The sequence below is a fragment of the Protopterus annectens genome, chromosome 3.part0 (genome assembly GCF_019279795.1).
Source record: "Protopterus annectens isolate FY-2018-M chromosome 3.part0, PAN1.0, whole genome shotgun sequence".
In the NCBI taxonomy this organism is placed as follows: Eukaryota; Metazoa; Chordata; order Ceratodontiformes; family Protopteridae; genus Protopterus; species Protopterus annectens.
The window spans coordinates 650,907,162-650,919,926 of record NC_056731.1 but is presented as its reverse complement, the minus strand read 5'-3'; the positions used below and the strand labels follow the sequence as shown (position 1 = coordinate 650,919,926).

Here is a 12,765-nt window from a genome sequence, read left to right as displayed (position 1 = left end):
ATGTTATTCCTTGAAGGCTTGTTGCCGAGGTACCAGAAGCACCAGTAAAAAAGAGATTTCACTCACAGTTGCTGGCTCCATTGTGTGTTTTTTTATCTGTGGTAATAAGCAATAAATACAAGAAAGAAATTTATAGCTACACTACTGCAGTTCATTCAATATATGGTAACAAACTAACACTGCTGCCACTGTCACAGACGGTACAGTAATACACAAACACAGTCCTGACACCCACATCACACATATGGCAAAAATAAATATTTCTTTGAACTGCTCATCATTACTGAAATAAAAATGTTTGCCTAACCATGTGCAGATAACTCCACACTTGCTAGGGAGGATGGTCTTGGAAGTTGTGTCTTTCAGCTTTTCCTGGTTAGGGGTCGCCACAGTGGAACTCCGGTCCGCTAATGATTGGCAGTAAATTTTTACGTGCTGAGTTGCCAGCTCTGACGCACAACCTTCAATGAAGGTATGCCCATTCATGCATGTCTCCACACAGAAGATGCTCTAGCTGAGAATCGAACAGGACAACATCTTACTGTGAGGCGACAACGCTACCGCAGCACCACCACCACAGTACAGGATGGTCCTGGAAGTACTTAAGCAAAATGTAAGGACACCATCATCACAGTAACAGTAACACAAGGTGAAACACTTTTGGGTCTTTTTATGTCCATTAACAGTACATTTCATGGAAACCTGGATGACATGTCCACCACAAGCCAATGTGTAATGAACCAAAATGTGTTGTCAACTGTATCAATCTATAACTAGTCCCCCCCCCAAAAAAAAAAAATTTGTTAAATGAACTTAAGTATTGCTGTCAGTATTTTACTGTATATCACAGTCGCACACAAAGCAAGGTTTGATCCAAAACAAGGGAAGTAACAATAGCAAAGCAAACCTCTGTACAAACAATTTTGCTTGTGCCAACACAAACATTGGCTCCCCCAACCCCAAAGCAACAGGCAAATGACATTTTGGTACCAAACAAAGGAATAAAACATCAGTGAATTATTGTAGGTGCTATCAAAGAAACTGACCCCAAACATTTGTACACATTTACCACAGTGCAATTGCCAGTCACCTCTGCCTGTGGCCAGCACTCCCCTAGAGGTGTCTATGGGCCATCTTAGAAGACTAACACCCTGTGTCACTGATAATATAGGAGATTTACATTTCACTGAAATAACAATAGAAGTGTGTAAAGAGAAAGAGCTGTAACATTAACATTTGTGATGAAAGTTAATAAGGCTGTGCATCTGAGAAAGTAAAATGCCCTGACAAAAATGCCTATGCCATCAGTAAACTTCTAAGAACTACATACAAATAAAAGTAGCATTTGCTAATATGTAGACACACACAATATTTTTCCTAGTGACCTATTAGGACAGCTGAACTTTATTTGGGGTTAATCAGAGTCTCTTTAATTGATGGCAGGTGTGTAACCAAGAAGACTGAATGCTGTAATTGTATCAAAAGGTGCTTTAACAAAGTATTAGTTTAAGGGTGTGCACACACAACAAAGTATTAGTTTAAGGGTGTGCACACTTATGCAACCAGCATATTGTATGTTTTTTATTTTTTTATATTTTTCCCCTAATAGATTTGTTTGTTTTTCAACTGAATTGTACAGGTTATAGGTCACATTAAAGGTGGGAAAAGTTTTGAAATTATTTATTGTGATCTCATTTTCTCATATCTCAAAAACCTGGCATTTTAACAAGAGTGTGTAAACTTTTTATATCGACTATATATAGTGAGTAGTTTTTGTTGGCCTTTAAGTTGTTAAAGCAGAGAAAAGATACAAAACCTTTGGTTTTCAAATAATGCACCAAGTGTAGTCAAAAGACGTCAGTGACTGATGGTCATATTGCATGTGTGTGTACTGCCTTGGAGCAGTACATCTGCAAGAGTCTTGTGCAATTTGCCACTCTTTTAGTTCCAGGATTCTTCTAGAAAGGAAGAATAAATTGATACTCAGGGGGCTATTAAAGACTTCTTTTTCAGATGCCATAGTAGGAGGTCATAGTCCATTAAAACAGACCTCCCCCACCTCAACAAAGTCTAACAAATCAGGAAAAATATGTTCTTCCTCATCCTCTGAAACTCAATCGAAACTGACAAAAAAGTTACAAAAAATGTCTTCATCTGACCCAAAATCTGTTGGGCTCAAGAAACCATCCACCTCGGCTCCTTCAGTTTCAGAACTGTTGGTGTTTCAAGCTCGGAGCCGGTCCCTAGTATTGGAACCAGTTTCTCCAACTTTAAGATCCCCCATTCTGCAGGTTTCAAGATCTCCTGCCCCTTTCCTTTTGATCCTCCAGAAGCCTTTCAGACAACGATGTTGATCGGGTGGTACGTAGACTTTTGAAGACACCGGTGCTAACCAAATTGTTATCGGAGCCGACTCAGAGAGTTTCTGAACCGACTAAGCCTACCCTCCCAACATCGGCTCCTCCTCTGACCTGACTTGGGACCTCGGAGCCAGAATGCATGGAGCTGATTGAAGTGAAACCGTAGGAGCTGAGACCTGCTCCAGGATTTTCGGCCCCAACTACCACTCCAACTTCTTTTGTGCCATCTGAGCTCAAGGAGTCTGGGAGCCGATGTTCTCCAATTGGGTCCAGGGAAGACAGTTGAATCGGACATTTGTCGTATCCAAACTTGCCTCTCGGGGCCTCTGTATGGGTGAGCTCAGTGCCTACATTGGCCTCAGAGCCAACCACCTTGGTGCCGGGGATGCCTTCTAATTCTTCAGAGCTGGGAAGTTCCTTTGAACTATGGGCAGGGGGCTTTCGAGGTGATGAGAGCACTGTTCCCACAGGCAGCTCCACTCTCAAACCCAGTCATCAACCCCAACGGCACTGGTGTCTGTCTCCGCTCAACCACATCCGCACAGACGTGGAGACCCACAACCTCAGGAGGCCCCATTGGATAAACCTCTCTCTTTCAAAACCTCTCCAAAATATCCTTCTAAAGAGGTCCCTTGCAAGAGATTATGTAAGAGGAAGCATTTGGACACCCCGGAGGTGTCAGTCACACCTGACACAGACCTCGATGAATCAGAAGGGTCCCCACGGTCACCCTTGGAGGATGTCCCATTTGCAGACATCCTAGAAATACTTAAGCAGACAGGTGGCTGGAAGCCCATCAACCCTTCTGAGGAGGAGTCTGTCTACCTGAAGGCTTTTAGGTCTCACCCTTCCATCACTTGAGTGTCTCCGCCTTTCGATGAACTCATGGATCTAGTTTTTCGAAAGGCATGGGAGTCTCCAGACTCAGTGGAGCTTGTTACCGGAGGCCAACTAAATTCATTACATCCCCGAGGATAAAACCTTTCTTACAAAAGTTGTCCCAGTAGATGCTATGGTGGTGGCGGCGGCCACCAAGAAGGAGTTGTCAGAGACGTCCTCTTCTGTCCATCCCCCGAACAAAGAGTCTCGTACAATGGACAAATGCAGGAAGTGCATGTTATCTTCAGCGACCTTTACACTCAGGTTCCTGAATTACCTTACACACTTTACCAGGTTACAGAGAGATCTCCTGAAGGGGCTAGGAGATACTCTCCAGGGTTCAGTAGCTTCAGGGGTATCGGATAAAGTGTCCTCCCAGCTCTCCACCTTGAATTCAGTGGTAAACTAATCCATGAGGCTCATTTCCTATGCAGCTGATGGAGCAAATAGGGCAGCAGGTCCAGGAATTTCCCTAAGGAGGCACTTCTGGATGCGCATGTGTAACTGTGCAAAGCCCTTTAAGTCCTCCTTAGTTAACACCCCCTTCAATAGCTCATCCTTGCTCGGGCCTAAGCTCAAAGATGCACTAACCAGGTGTGAACAGGAGGAAAAACTCTCTCTGCCGTAGGAGTCTATTTTTCCCTACCTTCTAGGCCTTATCCAAAAGGCCAAAAGGGAGGAAAAATGCAGTTTTGAAAATCCCAGAGAGTTTTTCAGGGCACATGTGGTGAGCCTTCCCCAGGGGTAGAAGGGGGAAGCAATAATGGAAGACGCGGGGCCACGCATCAGAGGGGGTCCAGGAAACCAGGGAGACAGAGAATCCTTCTTTGGCAAGCCCTTTCAGCACTCCTGAAAGGAGGCCCATCTGTCCATCTCTGGAGGCAGTCAAGGTTTGCTTGTCCTTGTGCCCAGAAATCTTGCTAAAAATCACAAAAGACAAGTGGGTACAAAGAATCATATCCAGAGGCTATTCCATACCCTTTTCCTTCCCCATCCCAAACACAAGGAACATCCCAGACATTCCACCTAGTCAGAGGGAACAGACAGCTCTAGAAATCGAAAAGTTGCTAGAAAAAATAGTCATCCAAGCAGTCCTAGCAGACCAAATAGGGTCCGGAACTTACTCAAGGTTTTTTTTAGTTCCAAAGAAAACAGGGGACTGGAGACCCATCCTGGATCTCAGCAGATTAAACAAATCAGTCAAGAAAGTGAAGTTCCAGATAATAACACTGCAGTCAATACTTCCTTTTCTGGAAAAAGACAATTGGGTGTGCTCCATAGATCTCCAGGATGCATACTACCATACAAAGATGGACAGGTGATCCAGGAGTCATTTGCACTTTCAGCTGGGGTCAGTCACTACCAGTTTTGAGCTTTGCCCTTTGGTCTCACTACAGCCCCCAGAGTGTTCACCAGCTGTATGGCAGTAGTCACAGCTCACTTGAGATGCCTAGGATTCAGAGTGTTTCCATACCTAGACGACTGGCTCCTAACCACCACCACCGAGCATCTACTAATAAAAGCGAGGGACACCACTTTGCAGCTCTGCTCCCACCTGGGAATCACAATAAATTACGAAAATCTGTCTTGTTCCAAAACTTCCCTTCGAAAGGGTTCAAGTCTTACGATCCCAAAACCTAAACATTCTTCCCAAAAGAAAAGTTCAGGTAAAAACAATCCTCAAAGTACTGGGAACAATGGCAGCTGTGATTACCCTGATTCCATTAGCATGCCTACACATGAAAATACGTCCGTGGCTACTATTCACTAAGTGGTCCATGCAGGAACTATGTATGTCCCATCAGATCTTGATAACTGAATCCTGCAAGAGGGACTGTTGATGGTGGCTTTACTGCAATCATGTCACATTAGATCGCCCCTTTCTCCCCTTCACCCTTTAGCCACAGTGACCACAGACGTTTTCTCAGATAGGATGGGGGGGGGGGACATTATCTGGGAAGGACAGTTCAAGGCACTTGGCAGAAACACGAGGCCTATTTGCACATCAATATCCTAGAGATGAGAGTGGTGCTTTTAGCAATGCAAGCATTCCAAGACTCTGTTGTGCTGGGAACTATTGCAATTCAGATGGACAACATGTCAGTTGTTCAGCAGATAATAAAACAAGGGGAACCAGGTCCTACCCCATTTGTCGAGAGGCCCCGAGAGTATGGCAGCGGACTATCTGCTCCCATCGCTTTGTGATAGCAGCACACATCCTGGGGAAATCCAACGTGATAGCAGACAAACTCAGCAGAGAGATCCTAATGCCTCATGACTGGTCCTAAAACAAGAAGTAGCTGAGATGATTTTCCACAGATGGGGCCAGCCTTGCTGTGACCTTTTTGTCACGTTCATGAATGCCAAATGCAGAAGCTTTTTTTCCCTACCCCCCCCCCTCCGGGAGAGTCACCAAACAAGGGATGCACTTGTACACGATTGGCCCCAGGTCTCCTCTACGCCTTCCCTCTTTTCCATTAATACCCAAAGTTCTTCAGAAAGTCAGCTCATTGGGAAGGAACTTAATACTCGTTTCCACATACTGGCCTCGTCAAATCTGGTTCCCCTTCCTGTGGTCTCATTTACAGGAGGAGCCATGGATTCTGGACCCAGTTCTGGACCTTTTGACTCATGCATCAGGGATGCTCCATCCCTCTCTTCAAACCCTCAAACTGACAGTATGGCTGCTCCGATTCCAAACATAGCCAGGCTCCCTAACCTGTCCCAATCAATGAAACATATCTTAATCTCATCTCATAAGGCTTCAGCAAGGAAACTATACATAAGCAAATGGAGAAAATTTTCTGCTTAGGCCAAAAATAACAGCATTGACCCTTTTTCTGCCCCCATAGCCTCCATTCTTGAATTTTTGACAAAGCTTTTCAATGAAGTGCAGCTGCAGCCACTATTCGAGTTAATTTAGCAGCAATATCTACCTTCCACATAAGTGAAACAGGACCAAATCTAATGTCCCACCGACTATGCAAGGCCTTTCTGAAATGCACTGTTTTATTAAGACCACCCACCAGCACCATGGTACCTACATTTTGCCTTATCTCATCTGATTTTCTTCCCCCTTTTGAACCTGCATCATCCTGTGACCTGAGGTTTTTGACATGGAAGACAAGTTCTTTGACAGCCATCACTTCTGTTAGAAGAGTTTCAGAATTGCAAGCTTTGTCAACAAAGCCACCATATATGCTTTTCCACAGAGACAGGGTGTCCCTACGAGCAAACCCATCCTTTCTACCCAAAGCATGCTCAGAATCTAATCTAAATCAATCTCTAGAACTTCCATTTTTTTCTCCATTTTTCCCCAACTATGGCAACAAAGCAGAAAATATGCTACACCAACCAGATGTGCATAGACAATTGCATTTCTGTTTACATAGGACAAGGGACTTCAGAAGATCCAACCAACTATTTGTGTCCTTTTCAGACCCTAAGAAAGGTGCTCCAGTGTCTAAAGTCACTCTTTCTAAATGGTTATCAGATTGTATTACTTTTACTTACAAATCTCAAAACAAAGAACTCCCCGGAAAGATAAAAGGTCATTCTATAAGGGCTATAGCATCCTCTGCTGCTTTTCGGGTGAGACTACCAATTGATACTGTTTGTGCAGCAGCAACATGGGCAAGGCCTCATACATTTATCACTCATTACAAAGTGGATTTTGCCTCCAGGGACAGGGCCTCTTTTGGGTCCACTGTTCTGAAGAATATTCTCCCTTGAGCCACCCGAGAAAGATGAGGCTAGGGATGCCATCCCAACCAGTACAGAATGAAGGCGAGATTGGACAACATCACATAAAAACGTTATGTACTCACCATAACGTTCCATGTGTGTTGTCCATCTCGCCTTCATTCTTAAGTCCCACCCTCCTTCTCCCAGCCTTTGGCTCCTGGAGGACTGAGCGGTTACAATTAGACAAAATAATGTTCTCTGACCTCTCTTCTTTGACCTAATAGGCATGAAATTAGATCTTCTAGTATATGTTGTTATATCAGCAAACAAGATCTGGGGAGCTTCCTAGAGCATCATGGGATAGGGTATTCAGCCACTAGCTAGTTGAAGACCTCGGGCTTCTGTAAACGGCTGAGTTGGAACTGAGGATTGGTTCCAAACTCAACCTGTACAGCATGAAGGCGAGGTGGGCAACACACATGGAACATTATGGTGAGTACATAACTTCTTTTTTTGGAATATATATATGGCTCTACTTTAGAAAGTTGAAAAACCATAACATCGGCTTTCACAAAATCACAAAATCGAAAATTCACTTTAACTGCACAACATTGACTCCCGTAACATTGAACTTCAAACCACAAACAGAACGTCGACTCCCAGAACATCGAACTACAAAAAGCTAAAGGAAACCAACTCAAAACTTCAACTATTTTGTAACCCCTGCACTTTTGCAGGGCGACTGCGCCCCCTGCATCCCCACACCCCCCACAAATTAAATATTGTAACTCCGAGATTGCAGTACAGTGAAGAAACTGTAAATGACATACACACTGTACATCTACCACTATGTAAGTAGTGTCAGCAACAACATTTTAACATTTCAATACTCTGTTCTAAATCCAACACATACCTGTTATTTATTATTATTATTTGTTTTCCATGTTAAACCGTAAATTTTCACTGTTCACCAAGACCAGCAGCTTTCACCATTACATCTGGCATATTTCTTTTAGGACCACAACACATCTTAAAGTGACAGAGCTCTATTGCACCAAATATCATTAACTATCACGAAACATTTCCTAATACTAACTTACCATTAACTCTACTACATTTGATATTTTGGTGTTCAATGTTGTGCAGTTTCAGTAAACTGAAGTTTTGATTTTGTGGTCTCCATGTTACGAAAATTGATGTTATGGTTTTTTGACTTTCTAAAGTAGATCCATATATGTGTGTGTGAGTGAATCTACTTCTAAAGCTCGAAGTTTCAAAACTTCAAGTTTTGAACAGCCAAGACCAGAAGATAGAAGTTTTGAAACTTTGAAAATGAAATTAAAAAAAAAAATGTTTTTACATTGCCCTCCCTGCACCCTCCACACCCCCTGCTAAATAAATATACCAACTCTGAGATCGCACTACAGTGAGAAAAATGGTAAATATCCCATTCTGTGCTGTATGGCGATTGCCATTCAAAATGTTCAAAGTTTCAAAACTTCGATCTTTTGGTCTTGGCTGTTTGAAGTTCGAAGTTTTGACACTGAACTTTAGAAGGGAACCTGGTTCCCCTTGTTTTTCTATGTACCAAACAACTGACGTTGTCCATCTTTGTGTTGTACTTCTATGATAATCAGTACATATAAAACATCTGTAAATCACATCTACTTGAGTTTATCAAAATAATCTGAACACCATGGTTTGGGCAACTTTAACTACCCATCCATTGACTGGGGAAATTACTTGTGTGGAAACTCACTTGTCCAAAGGTTCCTTGACTTCATTAACTCCAGTGCCCTGACCAGCTAGTTGACACCCCCCACAAGGGGTGCCAACATCCTGGATCTGGAGCGTACCAATTTGGGAGACCACTGTAGCACCCCATTGTGAGGTCTTCCCTGGTGAGATCTGATCACAAATCAGTCTCATTCAAAGTTACTTTCACAACTGACCCCCCCCCCCCCCACATAGCACAAACTAAACTAAAAAACTTCTCCAAAACAGATTATAACCTCTTATGGGATGGTATAGATAGCTTCACTGCACCTTCTCCCTCATATGGAACTGGCAGCTATGCTGAGTTCTACACAAATGCTTTATACAAACACCTGAACAACTGCATCGACATGGCCATACCTGATAGGACCAAAACAAGCTCCTCGAGGAAGAGCAAACCTGTCTGGTGGACAACTACCATTAATAGGCTTTACAATAAGAGGAAGAAATTGCTGTCTAAGAGTAAGAGAGAGTGAGCCCCAAACTGGAAACACTCCCTCATCAGCTTAAACAAGCAAATAAGACTCCTTGTGAAGTCCTCCAAAGATAACTATGAATCCATATCAGCTTCCTCAACCAAGGACAACCACAAGGTATTCTTTAGTTACATCTGTAACCTAAAAGGAAAGGCTCAGCGTTGTACCAAACTGGTAGTTAATGATACCACATATACAGAGCCTGTGGACATTGCTAACCTGTTAGCCAACAGATGCTGTGAAAATTTCACTCCCCCTTCCCCACCACACATACCCCAACACATCCATACTACCTGCCCTCTACCCTGTATCTTTAAAGAGAAGGTCGTGAATGCCATCTCTAATTTAAAAAAAACACCACCCATAGGATCTGATAACATCCCAGCCTGCGTTCTACATGGGCCCAAACAAGAATTAGCAACACCATTGGGTACTCTTTTCAATCATATCTATTGCACAAAGGTGGTGCTTCCACTGACCCTGGGAACTATAGACCTATTAGCCTGAGTAGCCTTATCTGCAAGACCATGAAGAGAATCATTATGGACCTTATCAACAAAGACTTTGGTAACCTCCAAACACTTCACTCTACTCAGTTTGCATTTGTCAAAGGATAGCATGCCTGTTAAACCTGGTGGACTTCTCCGAGACAGTCACCAAAAGGCCCTTGATAAGAGGAAATATGTGCACACAGCCTACCTACATTTAGTCAAGGATTTTGACACTATCTCCCACTCAGGCATAATTGACAAACCCACCCAGCTAGGTATCAACCCATATATCATGGGTTGCTAACTGGCTCACTGATAGAACACATATATAGTCAAAATAGGGGAATCCACCTCCAACAGCAGACGTGTAACCAGTGGTGTTCCAAAGAGATCTGTCCTGGGAACTCTGCTGTTTGGAATCTATTTCTCTGAACTGCAAACTAAAACTAAAGGTCTGTGGCTGACAAAGTTTGCTGATGACTACAACCTGGGAGCATTCATAGAATCTCCAAACGATGTCAACATCCTATAAGAGGGTCTTACACAAACAAATGACTGGTGCCAAAGTCATGGCCTTAAACTCAATGCAGAAAAATGTATCATCTCTTTTGGTAAGAGCGATGTTCCTAACTACCCATAAACAACAACACGCCATGTACGCACTTAGTGGTGAGAGACATAGGCACACAGGTTGACAGCAACCTTATCTTTGATCATGATGTCTCCATACTAGTAAGAAGGGCATTCTATATTGCTCATCTCATAAGTAAGGGCATTGCCTCTAGAAAAAATTAACTTATAACCGCCCTGTACTCTTTCCTCATCAGGCCAATAACTGAGTACAGTGCCCCTTTTGGTATGTTCCTTTCGAAGCACCTGCAGCAATTGGACCACAAAGGCTCCTCAGAAGGAAAATTCAAGGTCTTCAGCATCTGTCCTATGAGGACAGTCTGAAATCACTGTCACTTTATTCTATTTCATGCAGACTGGTCAGAGGCGATCTCTGCCTTATATTTAAGGCAGTCCTTGACCCTGCTTTATTGGAAATGCTTCACATCCATAAGTCAAGTGGTACAAGGGTCACTTGCTCTAATGGCCTTAACCTGGTATGTGACATTAATAGAACCTGATGGAGGGACAGATTTGTCTCCCAGAGGTTATCACACCTTTGGAACAGACTCCCGATTCATGTCAAGCAGAGCACCACATTGGCCATCTTCAGGTGCAGTATGGACGATTAGATGGGTAACCGTAAGTTCATCCCAGGGGTTTCACCTGTATCTGTCTTGGACAAGGGTGATAGGTGCTGATCTTGGAAATGAGGGTAAAACCTGGCTGGGCTTGTAAGGGCCTAAGGTCATTATCCTAGTAACCTCCTGTGATCCTATGAGTGTGTAGCATATCTGCTAAACACAGTGATCCACACAGTATATATACTGTCTGTTGATCACAGTTCAAATCCCACATTTGTCTTTTAAGGATCAAACTTAAGAAAAACTGCTCACAAAGTTAAAGCAGATTTAGCTTTATTTCTCATGTTTGTGCATCCCTTACTGCCATGCAAACCTGGAGTACTGACCCACACATGAAGCAGACAGAGCACCTGCAGACATGATGCAGACATTCTCGATTTCAAAAATGATACATTATTGCATTTTTTGCTTTCCATCATGCAAATCAGCTAAGTAGCATTGTGCAGCAGTTAGCAATCTTCCCCAACACCTGCAGGTCTGAAACACCTGCAGAGAGGAAACAGATAGTAGACAGTTTATAAATGGATACATTGTATACGCTATGTTTTGCTGCTGCACAAACACGCTAAGTGGGATTGTGGGGCAGTTAACACTCAGAAGTTAAAAATGAATATGAAAATATCCAACTGTTTTGTAACTGTTCCTGTGGCAGCAGGTGTAATTGTATGGCTACAATGCAGATGATCCTGGGTTTTAATACAGCAAATTCCAATTATCTTTACTGTTCCATTTTACTTTATATTAAAATTTACATGAAAACATATTATTACACACTCCTAATTTTAATAAGGGTTGTACAGTCAGTTTTAATAAACTCATATGAATTACTTGTGTGAGTGGGGGTATACTGTCTGATATGTTTCTGTAATCATAATTGTGTTCTCTGGTCTTGGATAGTCTTCATACATCAATAGTACTCAAACACAGAGATGTATAAACAAGGACCTTGTCAGGTCACACACCTAGATGGTTAACCCCTCAGTATGTCATGTATATTAATATGTAAATAATGAATAAGTCTGAGAAGCACTTTTTCTGTGGCAAGGATAAAAATTCACTGCTGTGGAAGAAAATGGCTTTTCCCTTATGCATAAGTTTGAATCCCACATTGTAAAATGTATTTTATCAGTGTGTAAAGCCAGACAAAAAATGCGTCAGAATACGTAAATGAAAATGAGTGTGACTACCACAGCTGGCATAAAATTTAATAAAACAATAAAATCATACAAAAGATGAGTGCTTTCGTGTTACTCAGAATGCTTCTTCAGGTCTTATTAAAACATAAAAACATAAGTATTTAAAAGCGAAACAACCAATGAGGTGACCAAATGCAAATCAAAAATAATCTCATTCATTCATTCTACAAACCCTTTACCAATGGAGAGGGAGCTATACCCCTGTCAAAGATAGGTTCAAACTACATATGAAAAATCAGTCATAATATTACAATTGGGCAGTTAAAGCCATATCAGTCAATGAAACTGGTAACTATGAATAAAAAGGTGCATAAAATGAGTTGCTGAAAGCCAAGTAATATATCAACAACAGAACAGAAAAGCAGCATCTAGATCCATAACCCTGCTACTACGTGGCTTTTAGCAGCTCATTTTATTCACTTTTTTATTCACTCTTTTAATCTTAATTTTTATGTTTGGGTGATATTTTGCTTGAATGGACTAGGTGTGACACTTGGATTTATAGTTGCCAGTTTCATTGGTTGATTTGGCTTTAACTGCCCAAGCACTCATCTTTTTTATGATTTTATTGTTTTATTAAAGTTTATGTTATTAGCCTTAGTAGTCGCACTCATTTTCATTTAAAAATTGTGTCAGGTCATAAAATGTAT

General features: G+C 42.1%; 1 long non-coding RNA gene across 1 annotated transcript in view; it reads left to right on the top strand.

Moving 5' to 3' along the window:
• LOC122797275 overlaps positions 1–12,765 on the top strand; it is a 162,107-nt gene that overhangs the window by 93,259 nt on the left and 56,083 nt on the right. The window lies entirely within an intron of this gene.